The sequence below is a fragment of the Gadus chalcogrammus genome, chromosome 17, assembly GCF_026213295.1.
Source record: "Gadus chalcogrammus isolate NIFS_2021 chromosome 17, NIFS_Gcha_1.0, whole genome shotgun sequence".
Taxonomy (NCBI): Eukaryota; Metazoa; Chordata; class Actinopteri; order Gadiformes; family Gadidae; genus Gadus; species Gadus chalcogrammus.
In genome coordinates, this window is record NC_079428.1 from 1,971,511 (window position 1) to 1,985,873 (window position 14,363).

Consider the following 14,363-nt stretch of genomic DNA (forward strand, 5'->3'; position numbering starts at 1 on the left):
TTTCGCCCCTTTTCTGAATTCGCCAACCCGAAAAAGTGAATGTTGACACCCGACACTCAGGGGGAAAGATCGGATGGCTTGATCCCTGCCTTGTGACCGCCTTTTCCAATTAAAAAAGGTAAATAACTTCATCTGTTTCACCTTGCCCCCCGGTTTATCAGTTCATCTTGTTATATCTCCACTCACCCCTGTAATGGTAATATCACAGATTTAGATTTCCCGAGCCTGAAAAAAAAAGGTCTCTGATATGCACGAGTGCCTATTTTTATTTCCTTTATATGTTTGCCTTCCACGAGGCAACACTGTTTACATCGCTCCACCATAATCATACTGTTTAGAATCCGTTGGCAAAAGGACAATTATTTACCGCTAATTATTTTTCCTGTAATTTCCTATCTCATTATAATTAAATGGGAAGGCTCTATCCTATTGTGGTCTCGTCTGGCCTCGTCAAAGTCTAAACTGCATTAAAACAACCACGCTTAATGCATTCACCACTGGATTTGGTCCGGCATGAAAACAAACGTCCGTGGCTTTCATTCAGAATGCCCTTTTCAATTAGCTTCCCTCAGCAAACGGTAGAGAGCCCGTCCTCACCATGACAGGGTCTATTGGGGAAACTCTCTCTCTGTTTCTCTTTGTCTCTCTCTCTCTCTCTCTCTCTCTCTCTCTCTCTCTCTCTCTCTCTCTCTCTCTCTCTCTCTCTCTCTCTCTCTCTCTCTCTCTCTCTCTCTCTTCTCAATAATGTGGAGCCACTCATTAATGTGATGAATGGCCGTGTGGATCCCCAGCATCTCAACGTCGTACTCACCCTCCCTCCGTCCCTCCGTCTCTCCCCCCAGGCATCCCTCTTGTGGTCCGTTTGGGGGTGAGAGCTTCCCATTTAAATGTGTGCCTGGTTACTGCTGAGCCCAGCAGCTCCCATAGCCGAATGTACTCCTCCCCTCTTCCCCGTTTATTATCTTCAACGGTTGAATAGCAAGAAAGCAATTTTGCTATTGACATCAAATAATTTAATTCGCCCCAATACAAACTCTGAATGTAGAGAGAGTTAGAGAGAGACCAAGAGACAGACGGAAGGATGGAAGGACGGATGGACGGACGGACGGACGGACAGGCAAGCCCATACACACGGAGCTCCCGCCATGACAGAAGCATCACACTGTAATACTTTGAGGGATGGCCCAAACATGTCACAACGGCAATAACCACGACAACAGCAGCAAAGGCGCCATCGTGTCACTTGATCATTTGCCTGTTGTTTGTTTGCCTCCACTCCGAGCAACGACAGGGGTCAACTGTTCCGCTCATCACGTCGAATCTGTTGTTCTGTGAGGAGGAGTCCTGCATCTGATGCATTCCACCTGGGGGTCTAAAGCGCTTCTCACTGTTCCAAAAGAGCTCTCCTCCTCTCCTCCAGAGTGTCTTACAGCGATAAGTTGTTTCTCGGTATCAGTGGCGCCAGTAGCAATCGAACCCTCGACCATGCCCGTATTCATTCAATGCCCGACAAGATGAGCAACCCAAGCTCTGTGCTCTCCTCTTGAAATAGCCGACACTATAACTGTGCGAATGTGCTGTGATATTCCTGGGAGGTGTGTGGTCGTCCGAGGGCCAATACATGCCCTCCTGCTGGTTGCGGGACTACAAACTAATATGGTTCCCGGAGAAGAACTACAAGCCCCAGCAGCCCGACAAAAGGAACACGGTGGTGTTTGCAGCACTTGCCAAATATTATGCCTATAATGAGAGCATCCTTCACAGAGGCAGACTCCATTTTATGTGAAGGTTTGGAGACCTTTTAAGTTAACAGAAACAAGCTTGGGTTGCTAATTTGATTTAGCATTTTTTTGTATGTGAAGAAGAAACTTAATTATGTTCTTTGAGTTAAAAGCTTTTCGTTTTGCTTCAGTTTCTCCAAGTCGTACACAGTACAGCAAGACACTAGAAAAGCTGACCAGCAAAGCTCTCATAACACCACAGTGCATCATAGTAAAAGGGGAATTTCCTTTCGGACCAGTATCCAATAACGCCTAGATATGAATCTTCTTTAAATATACAGATGCATCTTCAACTGACATATCTGCTTATAGTTAAAATATGTTTTTAAATGCCAAGCCCAGACCGTGCACAGAAACCAGCTTTCATACGTGTCTCCACCATCACAGTCGGCACAATGCTGTGTGCTCGTCGAAACAGACCGCATAGCCCACGGCTGCCTTTACTTTAGTAACGCAAAGCAACAATTATGTTTAAAAGGAGGCTAATCTAAGAGCCCATTAGGCCCAACCACTTAATGGACGCTCAGCGGGGGAGCCTGCTGCTATTGGCTGATTGGATTCTGTCTCCATGGGAATGGCGGTTGCAAAACAAGCTAGTTAAGCCAGGCTACATCAAAGCAGGTTTTTGGCTTCCTGGAGGAACAGTGTGTAGTGTAATTTCATTCAGAGTGAACCTTTGGTCGTGTTTGGAGACTGAAGCACCTGAGGATACATCGCTGAAACAATTGGCTGTGTTTCACGAAAACAGCCCTGTTTAGGGTTTTAAATGAAGACACAGTGTGAGATGGAATTTCATTAAAAGCTTGCTTTTGTTCATGTAAAGAAAACGGTATGAGAGAAAGGTGGAGGACCCGGTGACGCGCTTGAACAATTATTACACAAGTGTAGAAACGAAGCACTGTTTAGAGTAATTAATAAAATGATAACGCTGCAATCAGCTGTGGCTTGCATCGTCTGAAAGAGAGGGATGCAGGGGCTATCTGGTTAGTGGGCTACCGTTGTCAATGGCATTACTTTTAAACGGTCTCATCTCAACACTTATGAACAGTATGAGCAGTTGAAAGGGAATCTGAGTTTGGAATTATTCCGGAATTATAAAAGAAGTTCTGTGCGTTGCCTATAGATAAACAAAAAATGTATGGTTTGAACTAGATATCTGGAAACGGGGCCAAATAGTTAGTGTGTGTGTGTGTGTGTGTGTGTGTGTGTGTGTGCGTGTGTGTGTGCGTGTGTGTGTGTGTGTGTGTGTGTGTGTGTGTGTGTGTGTGTGTGTGTGTGTGTGTGTGTGTGTGTGTGTGTGTGTGTGTGTGTGTGTGTGTGTGTGTGCGCGAAAGAGTATGTGTCATTGAGTAATATTGTGTGTGTTTAATACCAACAATATACACAAGGCCCTGATTGTTTTGGTATCTTTCCGTAGTTTTCCTGGAGAGCAATATATGTTTGTACGAGCGTTTCCCTTCTCCAGCGCAAACACATTGATCTCTTAGAAAATCCACCTGCATAAGCAGATTTTACAGCTCTTTCATCTGTAAACCCAGGTGAAATACGCATAAAGGCATTTTATTATATTCCTTTATCACTAAGGTTACCTAATTTTAACATAGTGGAGTGCTTGAAAAGATAGTGTTCCTGCTGCTTTTGGCTGTATCTATCCCGCTGCTTTCGGCTGTTGCCCGCTGCTTTTGGCTGTGTCTATTGAGGGACAGTTGTAATGGACTGCATGCAGAGCAAAGCCAACTGCATGCAAAGAGAAGCATTAACACAGAGTGTACTCTCCTAATGAATGAGGTGGATGTTACTGGTCAGCCAGAGCTGTAGAATATATGGATGACGAAGGGGTGCATTTTTAAACCCTTTTTCTTATTTTGCATATTTTTCAAGATCAAGATTGAATGCGTTCGGCGCAATTCTGGACCTTTCAAACATTAAAGTTTTAAAACTTGTTGTTGCCTCTGCATTTTCTCTACTAAAATATACATTGGAATAACTAAGTGTCGTGTGTGGACACAATTTCACCCTGAAGACTTCTTCTACTTAAAGAATATTTGTTTCCTATTTTATTTATTGTTTGGTCACGGCGCGCCCGGGAGTGCTCTGTCTCCATTAAAGGAGTTTCTCATTGATCAATCACCGTCCACTGGATCTTTGCTGTAATTGTGGCTCCCTCCTTATCATGACTGACACCTCACTCCCCCCCCCCACTTCTTCTCTTGTCACAGGTCTCGGGGGAGAGAATGTTTCATGACTTTCACACCTTCAACCTCAAGGTAGGCCCCCCTCATTCTCGCTGTCTCTCTCTCTTGCTCTCGCTCGCTCTCTCTCTCTCTCACTCTCTCGCTCTCTCTCTGTCTCTCTCTCTCTCTCTCCCCCTTTCTAAAGATTTATCTCCTGCCTCTTCCTGTTTAGGAATAGTTCTGTTCTTTATCAATCAACCTCGATATTTTAATGAAGTGGAGGTCGGTTCTGCATCAACAGATAGGCAATCCTGTGTCTAAATCATGAATTAACAACTGAAATCGTGAGTAGTTAATCACATCTTTTAACTTAGCGGTAATTATTTTGGGCAATAATGAACAATTCCCAACCCCTCAAGGGTCTCGACTGAAAATGAAATGCGTAAAATCTTTACAAAACAGTTGGGATACACCTACTAGGTTAATACAGAGAAAGGTAAGTCAGAATGATGGTTCCTCGTAAAAACTGTGCTATCATTTGGTCGGTCCAAAGAAAAATGCATTTCAAAGTGTGCCCCGTGACCCTTATGTTGTTAAATGGCCTCAAGGCCAATTTTACAGCGCCATGGGGTATTGAGCTCCAAGTCGTTTCAGAGTCGGTGCGATCCCGCATTATGTAGATTGTTTTTAACTCCAGATTGTGCCCATAAATATGAGTGGTGGGGGTTATTGATTTGCTTGTCATCATGTATGGCACGAGAGTTTCCAGGCAGCTGGCATCATAACGAACACAAATCCATCTCCAGGCTGATCTTTCACACACACACAAACACACACACATACGCACATGCACACACACACACATGCACACACACACGCATGCACACACACCCCTCCAGTGAGCCACTTAATGAAAACAAGTAGAAAACAAAAATGTATCTTGTGCTCTTAAAAAACAAACTTCTAGTACAGTTTATGACTTTTGGGGGATCGCTCATTACCAGACAACTGCAGTCGTTGTTGTGGATTCAAGTTAGGGTATATGTGGGGATTCAGCTGGAATTATGTAATCCCCGTAAACATTGATACTTTCCGTTATCTGTTATTTATATACGGGCAGAAAGGGGTTAGGTAAATCGGCTTTTCCAGAGTAACAAGCGATTCGTTGGTCTGAGATGAATGGCACGGTATTCAGGCGCGCTGCGCCGTTCGTGTTTCGTCATGAGCTTTGTACTTCATGTCTGCAGCGCCTCTTTCCCCCCCCTTTGCTTTTGTTCTTCACATCATCCCAGAGGAGTTACAGTTTCAGACAACCGGGTGTTTAGCCCGCCGTCTTATCGCTATGACAACGATGACAAAACAATGTGTCGTGTGGCTGGTCGCGTGCGCGGCGGGGGTTCTGAGCAGACCAACGTCTCCTTAGATCCAGCGTTGTGAGACGCCAGCGCATGAGACATGACAGCGCGGGTACCAGTGGCTGTGATGAATCGACTGGGAGAGAGGCAGGCTGTGTGTGTGTGTGTGTGCCTGCGTGAGTGTGTGTGCCTGCGTGAGTGTATGTCTCTGCGTGTATATGTTTTTTTAATGTGTGTGTGTGTGTGTGTGTGTGTGTGTGTGTGTGTGTGTGTGTGTGTGTGTGTGTGTGTGTGTGTGTGTGTGTGTGTGTGTGTGTGTGTGTGTGTGTGTGCCTGCGTGAGTGTGTGTGTGCCTGCGTGAGTGTATGTCTCTGCGTGTATATGTTTTTTTGTGTGTGTGTGTGTGTGTGTGTGTGTGTGTGTGTGTGTGTGTGTGTGTGTGTGTGTGTGTGTGTGTGTGTGTGTGTGTGTGTGTGTGTGTGTGTGTGTGTGTGTGTGTGTGTGTGTGTGTGCCTGCGTGAGTGTGTGTGTGCCTGCGTGACTGTATGTCTCTGCGTGTGTGCGTGTGTGTGTGTGTGTGTGTGTGTGTGTGTGTGTGTGTGTGTGTGTGTGTGTGTGTGTGTGTGTGTGTGTGTGTGTGTGTGTGTGTGTGTGTGTGTGTGTGTGTGTGTGCGCGCGGTGGATTCTGCTCCCAGTCAGAGTGAGTGAAGGTCCGCCTTGCTTCGCTCCTCCCTCTTATAGGACATGATTGCTTTCCTACACACTGAATGGGAGTTTATCAGCTGGAGAATAATGTGATACATAAACAGAATTTGAGATGAGGACGTGTTGACATAGATCAGCATTTTCAAGTCGCCGTTAGGAACGAGTGGGCACGTTGTGGTGATTCGGTTGAGTAACATTGCGGGAATGGGAAAGCAGAACGTGGCATTTTGGTGTTTTAAACGGACGTTAACAGAGATTGCACTGAGTTTTATGTTGAGGTTCAGTGTAATGTCCAAGCTCCTCCTGAGGATGAAGATGGAGAATGGACACGATGCCACTCTCTATGGTTTACATTTCATGACAAATTCATATTCCAGTCATTTGGGAAGAAAAAAAAACGGGAAATTGAGTGGGACCCGGGTGCTTTATTTTTTTAGTTCTACATTTAAAATGTAATCAGCACAATCACCACGGGCAATCAGTTCTCGATTAATTCACCTGAGCACACCACCTGCGAAAAAACGACGTCGCTAAGTAGGCCTTTTTATCAAAGCTGGATTAAGTTTCGCCTTTGATTAACATCTCTCATCAGAAATCCGAATGTCAAAGTTGCAACGAGGAAGCAAGGGCGAATAATATTGTTGAAATTTGTTTGATCTCTCAAGGCCTCATTTGCCTCAGATAAAGGCAAATTGAAGAGCATGTGAACGACTAGGGTATGTTTACATGCTCATAAATCTATTCTTTATGGAAGTCGAGCCATGTTTTGCAAAATGTGGACGTTAACCTTTGACCATACGATGGATCCGACATATACTTGTAAACAATTACAACGCGCTCTCAAAATGTTTTTTGTAGACTTTGGGAAGTAGGATGAGCAATTAAAACAATGTTAAAACTCCTAGCCACATTTCTATATTTCTTGAGTGAGATAAAACCTACATAATTCTGGACTCTTGTTAATTGGTTAACAAGGTTATAGTTTATTGCAAAATGATACTAATACCAATGCTGAGCCTAAAGCACAAATGCATAAACTAATAGCTAATGAAATGTTGTTCTCCTTTCTACAATGAATGCTTTCCTGAAACTTTCTCAACTTTTTCCTCTGGTGGTTGTAAATGGTTTCCAAAGCCTCCAAAGCCTCCAAGCCTTCCAAAGAAAAAAGTTGTTAAGATGGTAGTCCTCGTACACGTTTAATTGGGTTTGGATAATTGGTTTTTGAAAACCACAAGATCAGATTGATAATGTCAAAATATATTTGTTTGGCAATTTCCGTACAGCGTTAGTAGTTTGAAGGGAACTGCATTTAACCTTGGCGCTAGCTATTAAACTTGAGTATTAAACGTAAGTGACCAGTGATAGTAAGGATCCTGTAGCCTTGACATTGATGTAGCAGAAGTATCCCATGCATGCACTTAACCACAGGAACCCTCACAAACACACGCACACGCACACACACACACACACACACACACACACACACACACACACACACACACACACACACACACACACACACACACACACACACACACACAGTTCTCCATCCAGAGTTTAGCGCTATGCTCCCGAGTCGTCCCAGCTGACCGCCAGTTCTGGGTCCATGTAAATGTTCCCAGTGCGGACTCAGCTGAGGTCAATAGGCTAGTTCCTTTCTCTGAATACTGAAAAAACGCAATAGTTAATAGTCAATAGTTTGCATGTTTGTCTGAGTCTTTTGCCAAGGGTTTCAGGAAACGTGTCTTTTTTTAAGTTCCCTTAATTACAAAACACAACATGCCTGCGTAAAATACATAACCAGGAACAGGAAATGCACGGGCCGTGAACTCTCGGGACGGTAAATCATTGCCTAATTGCACCGGCCCTGATGGCTTAATTAAATGCTTGACTGTGTAATGATATTTGCTCGAAAGGGAGCGGAAAACGTCCAAGCGCTGTAGAGTTTGTTCCAGGACGGAGCCGGGATCGATCCTGGGCCCAGGCGGTGGAACCCAAGGTGCTTTCCAACTGGTTTTAAAGTGGACGTTTTGTATCGACGTCGTCCCCGCCTTATTCACTGGACCAAGCACTCATTTCTCTTGGTGTCAGGACATTGATCGCAACATGCACACGGTGGTGCTTCGCACTGTGCTCTGCATGCACAAAGAAAACACAAAGATGGTTGCCTTCACACTGCTTGTTTACGTCTTTCATTTATGTATAATATTCTGTATTCTTTCTCGATGGTTACTCCGACTGGTGACCATAACCAGTCAGTTGCACAAAGTCAAACTGTGGAACCGTTTGAATCGGCAAAGTGCACACGACTACTTAAAAAGTGTTTATCAAACCATCCCCTGGGCTGTAACTGGTTACCGTAATCCCCCCAGATCTTGAGATGTCGCCGAAGCCGACGGAACGAGAGCGTCTGAATTATATCTCCCCTAATCGATCCCCTACCATCACCCAGCCCGAACACCTCTGGGATGCAAGCCACCAAAAAGGGCACTTGACCCGCTTCACTGGATGCTGGAGGTCACCTAACACGAAAGCACCAGTCCTTGTCTTACCTCATCACTCTGATCAACCACCCCCCCCCCCCCCCCCCCCCCCCCTCCAGCCTACTGCAATAAGCTCCCACTCTGGCAACTCCACCAAGGCTAATAAGGATTTTATCTGCCTTTTGTGATATTTGATATTAACCACCTCATCAAAGTTAAGCCCGCGGTGAACACCGGTCTCCGACGCTCCACATGTGCATTAGCCTAACAATGTCTCTGAAACGAAATCTTGATCGAATTGAAATTAAGTTCCGATGAATGGCCGGCGGCGTGCCAGGTACACATCAGTCAAGACGAGGCGAGATAGCGACCGAGTTGGAGGAACTTCACCGTTACGGGAAACTTAGCAGCTCGCGTCAACGACGCACTCGTCGGGAGGAACTAATAACCGGCCTGTAATGCAGGGCAGAATAACTTTCACTGCCTGCCCTTAAAAACGGGCTCAAGAGATAATGGGCAGTAAAGACATTGAGCCTCTGCTTAGACATAATACGCAGACGAAAGTACGTCTATTCAAACAGGATACATTGTGTGTTGTGCTTTGCTTCTCAGGTACATCTATATCTGTGTGTGTGTGTGTGTGTGTGTATAGTATCTCTGTTGTGGTCTGTGACGCAAAGGTCTCACAAGCATTGGTTGCAAATGTCATTTATGTTATGGTAAATGGCTTATTCTATCAACCCGAGTTGGTGTTGTAGTGTGTGTTTGTGCGTGTCCTTGTGCGTGTATTAGTACGTGCGTGCGTCAGTGCATGCTGGTGTGTGCGTCAGTTTGAGAGAGTGCCTGCTTGCGTGTGCGTTCTGAGTGTGTGCGTTTGTGCTTGTGCGTGCGTGCATTTGTGCGGATGAATTAATTGAAATTAGTGTTTGCTTTTAACGGAGGACAATGTAAATCAGCTTAAAGGAGAGCCTGACACGGATGTTCTCAGACAACACAGTCTGAGAGCCTGCGTGCGCGCGAGAGCGATTTCGCCGGGTAAACCCCTGCGTTGAGGCCAGGGCCGAAAGGTTTCTGGATCCTTATCGTCCCTTGTGGCGTCTTTTGTCAGGTTGTATGGAGAGGAGGTGGGGAGAAATCACTGGAAAATATAGCTTGGAGTGATGGAAAATAAATTACTTCAGCGTGGCAAGGAAAAGATTGGGGGATTTATCAAAGTGAGATGAAAATGCCTGCCTAGTCTGTGCCCCCAAAATTAAAGGGAAATAGAATGCCTTACAGCTCAGTGATGGTATTGGAAAAAAATGTGTATCTATAAATATTTATGTATGCTGTGTGTCTTTCTTCATGCGTGTGGTCCTTTGCTCTGAAATGAATAATTGATTGGCTATCAACATTGCATGAGGAAAATCAATACGGAAAAAAATGTCCCCCAATCAATTCATCTATGGTTTATGCGCCAATGAAAAGTAGCTCCTCATTGAGTGGTTTTCTCTAGTCATAAACAGGCTTTCAGATGGCGAAGTAAAGCAGAAGAATTATTAATTTTATTTTTTTATTTAAATATTTAATAACGGGCTGAAATAAGAACGTAATTCTTAAGCAGCTTTGTATCCACGAGCAGTCAAATGCTCTGGTTAGGGCTAAGGGTTGCGTTAGGGTTGCTTGAAGACCTATCAACATCTATAATCTAGCAACATCTGTAATGCGACCGATAAGTGAACACGTAAGCGAAATAAAGGTCAAACCATCATGGATGTGTTCCTCATCCGTCTGAAGCCGATTTTACACATTCAGCTCCGGCAATAGTGAGGAACTGGTAGAGAACCCCCCTGAAAAAGTCAATATTGATTGATTTGAAGGCCTAGCAATTACCTCCATGTGCACACGACCATGTTAAGGTCACTATTATCTTGGCTCATTTTATGGGTCATCGCTCTTGCTTTCGCCAAAATAAATTAGCGACGTAAACACCTTAACTCACCTTGATGAAATTTACGGCGAGTGTAAACAACTTTCACAGCAGAGCGAGGTATTCTCTGCGACTCTCTGCCCCTTCGTATCATACCGCTGAACCTTGATGAATTAATGTGTGCAGGGAGACGTGTCTGTGTACAACACACCAGCAGTAACCCCCTCCATGCTGCCGTGACTTCAGACTGCAGGAAGGTGCACTTTAGCTGGATTGATGATCTACATCAATGTGGGGTATTCATGGTCATCTTTGCATCAGTTTAACCATGACAGATAGCCGTGGGGTATGTATAAGGGGAAGACTAGTCTACTGAGTGGGGCTGTGTGACTCCCAGTCCAGGATACTGGGATCTGGGAGAGATACTGGCTTTCGAACCCCACTGTCTGCCTGTACTTACCCAGAGCAAGATGCCTCTAATAATAATAATAATAATACATTTAATTTAGAGGCGCCTTTCAAAACACCCAAGGTCACCTTACAGAGCATATAGTCATCATACATTTTTTAAAAAACAAGACATTGTGGAAAAAATAAATAAATAAATAAATAAATAAACATAAGCAATAAGAAATAAATAAAACAAAAACAAGACAAAACAAAACAAAAAAACAAACAAAACAGTGATCAGTTAGACGTTGTGTGCGAGTTTGAACAGGTGAGTTTTGAGTTGTGACTTGAAGGGTAATGCGACCATCTGCTGAATCAACAGATGATTAAAGATAAGGAAAATTATTGGTAATAAGTGTTTTAAAAATAAGACATTTGTATTTAAAATAAATGACCAAAAAACATGAATTCAGTAAAACTGAAAGAAAAATAACTTTAAAAATATCACATCGGCTGAATGTAGCAGAGAGCAGAACGTGCTCCACACCGTGTGGCAGCAGTAGCTGGGCTCCGCTCCTCCTCTGAGTGTTTCTCCGGCCTGATGCTGCTGGACCTCCTCTCCTCCTCTCCTCGTCAGTGTATTGGAATTCTCCTTCCCAGAGCCCTGGGGATGACCCGCGCCCGGCTTGGCCATGCTCTTAAAACCCCCAAAATAAATTCAATTTCCAATGAAGTAATCTCCCTAATGAAAAATCAATAGGCCTCACTCAATTGCAGTCTCCCGCGGGGGCTGTCGGAAAGATGAATGTATTAGCCGGTGCCCGGTGACTGCACCCGGGGGGACCACGAAGCCTATGTGATCAGACCTAATGCTACCACACTGTGTCCCACCGGCCCCCCCTTAATGCCGGCCCATGGAGCTAGGATGACAGTATTGATCTAATGAAAGGACAATTTATATCCTCACAAGTTCTCTCACTGGTGATTACAAAGCCTCCATCGGTAGGGGGACGGGGACGGGCGATGGACGGACCATGGACTTGAGTGTGTGTGTTGGAGTGTGTGTGAGCCTAAACTGTGTTTGACCTGCACACGGGGCCAGGGCCAGAATTCATTGTTCATTGCTGCGGCGACCTCAAAGGGTTCACCTCCAAGTTGCTCATTGTTTGAAGCCCATTTCGCAGGAAATGTCTTGCAATGTTTTTCGTGTTGCACATTTGTCTTTTTTTTTTTGTGCAAATAAACAGACAATTATAGAGGCAGAGACTTTATGAGTGATAAGTCGTAATGGGTTTAATTCATGTTCTACACTGGGGAAATGACTTTCCGTATTGTTTACGCCGTAAACCCCATCAGTGGCGCGGCTATGTATTCATTTACTTTTCGCCCGTAGAACGGCTTTGCACTTCCCATATTGTTCCGCGGGATTTCGGTGAAGAAGCCAAAGCCGGGTGGCCATTAATAATGCCACCCCAGTGTCAGCGGCTCAGATAAGGGGGCGCGAGGATGTTGGCACACTGTGTGACTCGCAGTGGTATAGATAAGCCCTAATCCCCCCCCCGCCCCCAACCCCAACCCAGGTTTGATGTAATGCATAGTTAAACTGATGAGGCGACGAAACCGTACACATGTGTAACAGGGCTCCTGAAACAAGATAAAAACGACCGATTTTAAAGGAGGCGTGAAGGATGTTTGCATACAGCGGCTGTTTTGTTGAAGAGTTGAGGTTGTGCGGCATTGGCCTCGTGTAATATCAGTAAATCATGAAAAATATTGAATGTGCCGAAGTAATCAGAAGAAAGGATTACATGCTGCTCTTTAGGCAAAAACCATGCATTTGTTTATTTCTGTATTTGTATTATTACATCTTATTCATATTTAAATCCGTAAAATGTAACTACTTTTTCAACTGTTCTACTGCTTCAAGGTTATATGTTCAGGAAGGGGGGGGGGTTGCATCAATTCAGATTTTGGGAACGTCACACTCCATCGGTTTCCATTGTGAAAGGCGTCGATATCTTAGGGACAACAAGGAAATGTAATATCGTTGCCTTTTGTTCACCCCCCCCGCCCTTCCCCGGCAAACACGGAAGAGGGGGAGGAGGAGGTGGTGGTGGAGGAGGTGGTGGAGGAGGTGGAGGTCCAATTCATCCCCTCCTTAACTGATCTCCGTCCGCCCCAATCTCCCCCCCCGCTCTAACGCGTCTCTCCACCAGCGGCCACAAGCAGACAGTGAGTGATTAGCACGGCTCTGCCATTGACATCATTTGCATTTTAATAGACCATAATTACAAGTCTCGGGGAGGGGAGGGGAGGGGGGAGAGGGGATGGGAGTGGGGGAGGCGGCGGCGGTGGTGTGGGAGAAATAAATTGCAGTTTGAAAAATGTTTGAATTACTTAACAACTCTTGGATCTCGGAGCGGCGAAATAGCGGTGAGCTGGATGCAGGGCTCGGGGCACGGCTGGGATGGTAGCTGTAATAGGTAGTGCGTTAATGGACTGAGGAGCAGCGGACTAGTGGATGGTAGTGATGGTAGTGGATGTGAGCTGTTATGTTGGCGTCATTCTCCGATACAACCAGTATGGGGCTGAAACAGCATACCTGGCCTGCACCACTTAGCACGAAGAAAAAGAACACAACGTACCTTCTGAAATCTGAAGTATGACGCTAAAAAAGTTGTTGAGTTTTTCATCTGATTTTTGGTTAAATCATGAGTAACCTAATGAGTTTTTTATTTTCAGGAAGTCAACACCTGGTTTCCTTGTGTATGATTAGTATACTTTTGTGTCTCACCTTTTATCCTTTTCTTATTTCTTTTTTTTTTACTCTCTGCCTTAAAAGCAAATCGGCGAACTCCTGATGCCCTTCTTCCATTCTATTATGTCCTTATTGGTTTCTCATTAACTCCTCTGATAATTGCAGCGCGGTCTATTTTGGACACTTGGTCTTATCGTGGAGTCTCACCTGCTGCGTTGTGACACACTGCCTGAGATTTGCCCGGCGGGGACGTCTCACCCCGGGCAGCAAAATCCCATGTGACCCTGTAAGCAAGAGTGACAACACAATAATACACCCCACGACTAATCTCTCATTGGTGGATTATCAGATTAGACGGCGGTGCCAGTTGTTTATGGGGCTCGGTGACTATCGAAAAAGTTGATCTGTCAAGTTTATCCCACACTCGTGTCCCTATCAAGGCGGTGTGGGTCCATACAGTTGGCTGGGGATGGGAGATAAGGGGGGCCACGACGCGGGCTGAATGGACCCCATCTGGTAAATGAGAAACAAGGCCTGCCTTTCCACTCCCCCCACGACACACTTTATCTACTTTGAGAAATGGATCCCCACCCAAAGCCGGATCCGGTTGATTCCCTTGACCTCGGCGGTGTGGCAGAGCTGCCCTCTGCTTTTATTTTGAAAGGAGATATGGAGGCGGGATTCATCCATCAGTGGGAGACTGAAGTTGGTGGTTGGCGTGGATACGATAGGGGGGGGGGGGGGGGTCAAAAGGAGGCACTATCACAAGGGTCCGTCATAATCCAGTTTGAAAGACTTTGCCGTGGTA

At 45.2% G+C, this 14,363-nt stretch overlaps 1 protein-coding gene across 1 annotated transcript in view; it reads left to right on the top strand.

Moving 5' to 3' along the window:
* The window catches only part of LOC130369751 (receptor-type tyrosine-protein phosphatase delta), a 205,936-nt gene that overhangs the window by 14,166 nt on the left and 177,407 nt on the right, over nucleotides 1-14,363 (top strand). The window contains exon 2 of the mRNA XM_056575280.1: nucleotides 4,001-4,048. The gene's annotated coding sequence lies outside the window, so the exon portion shown is untranslated. The remainder of the gene's footprint in view (nucleotides 1-4,000; nucleotides 4,049-14,363) is intronic.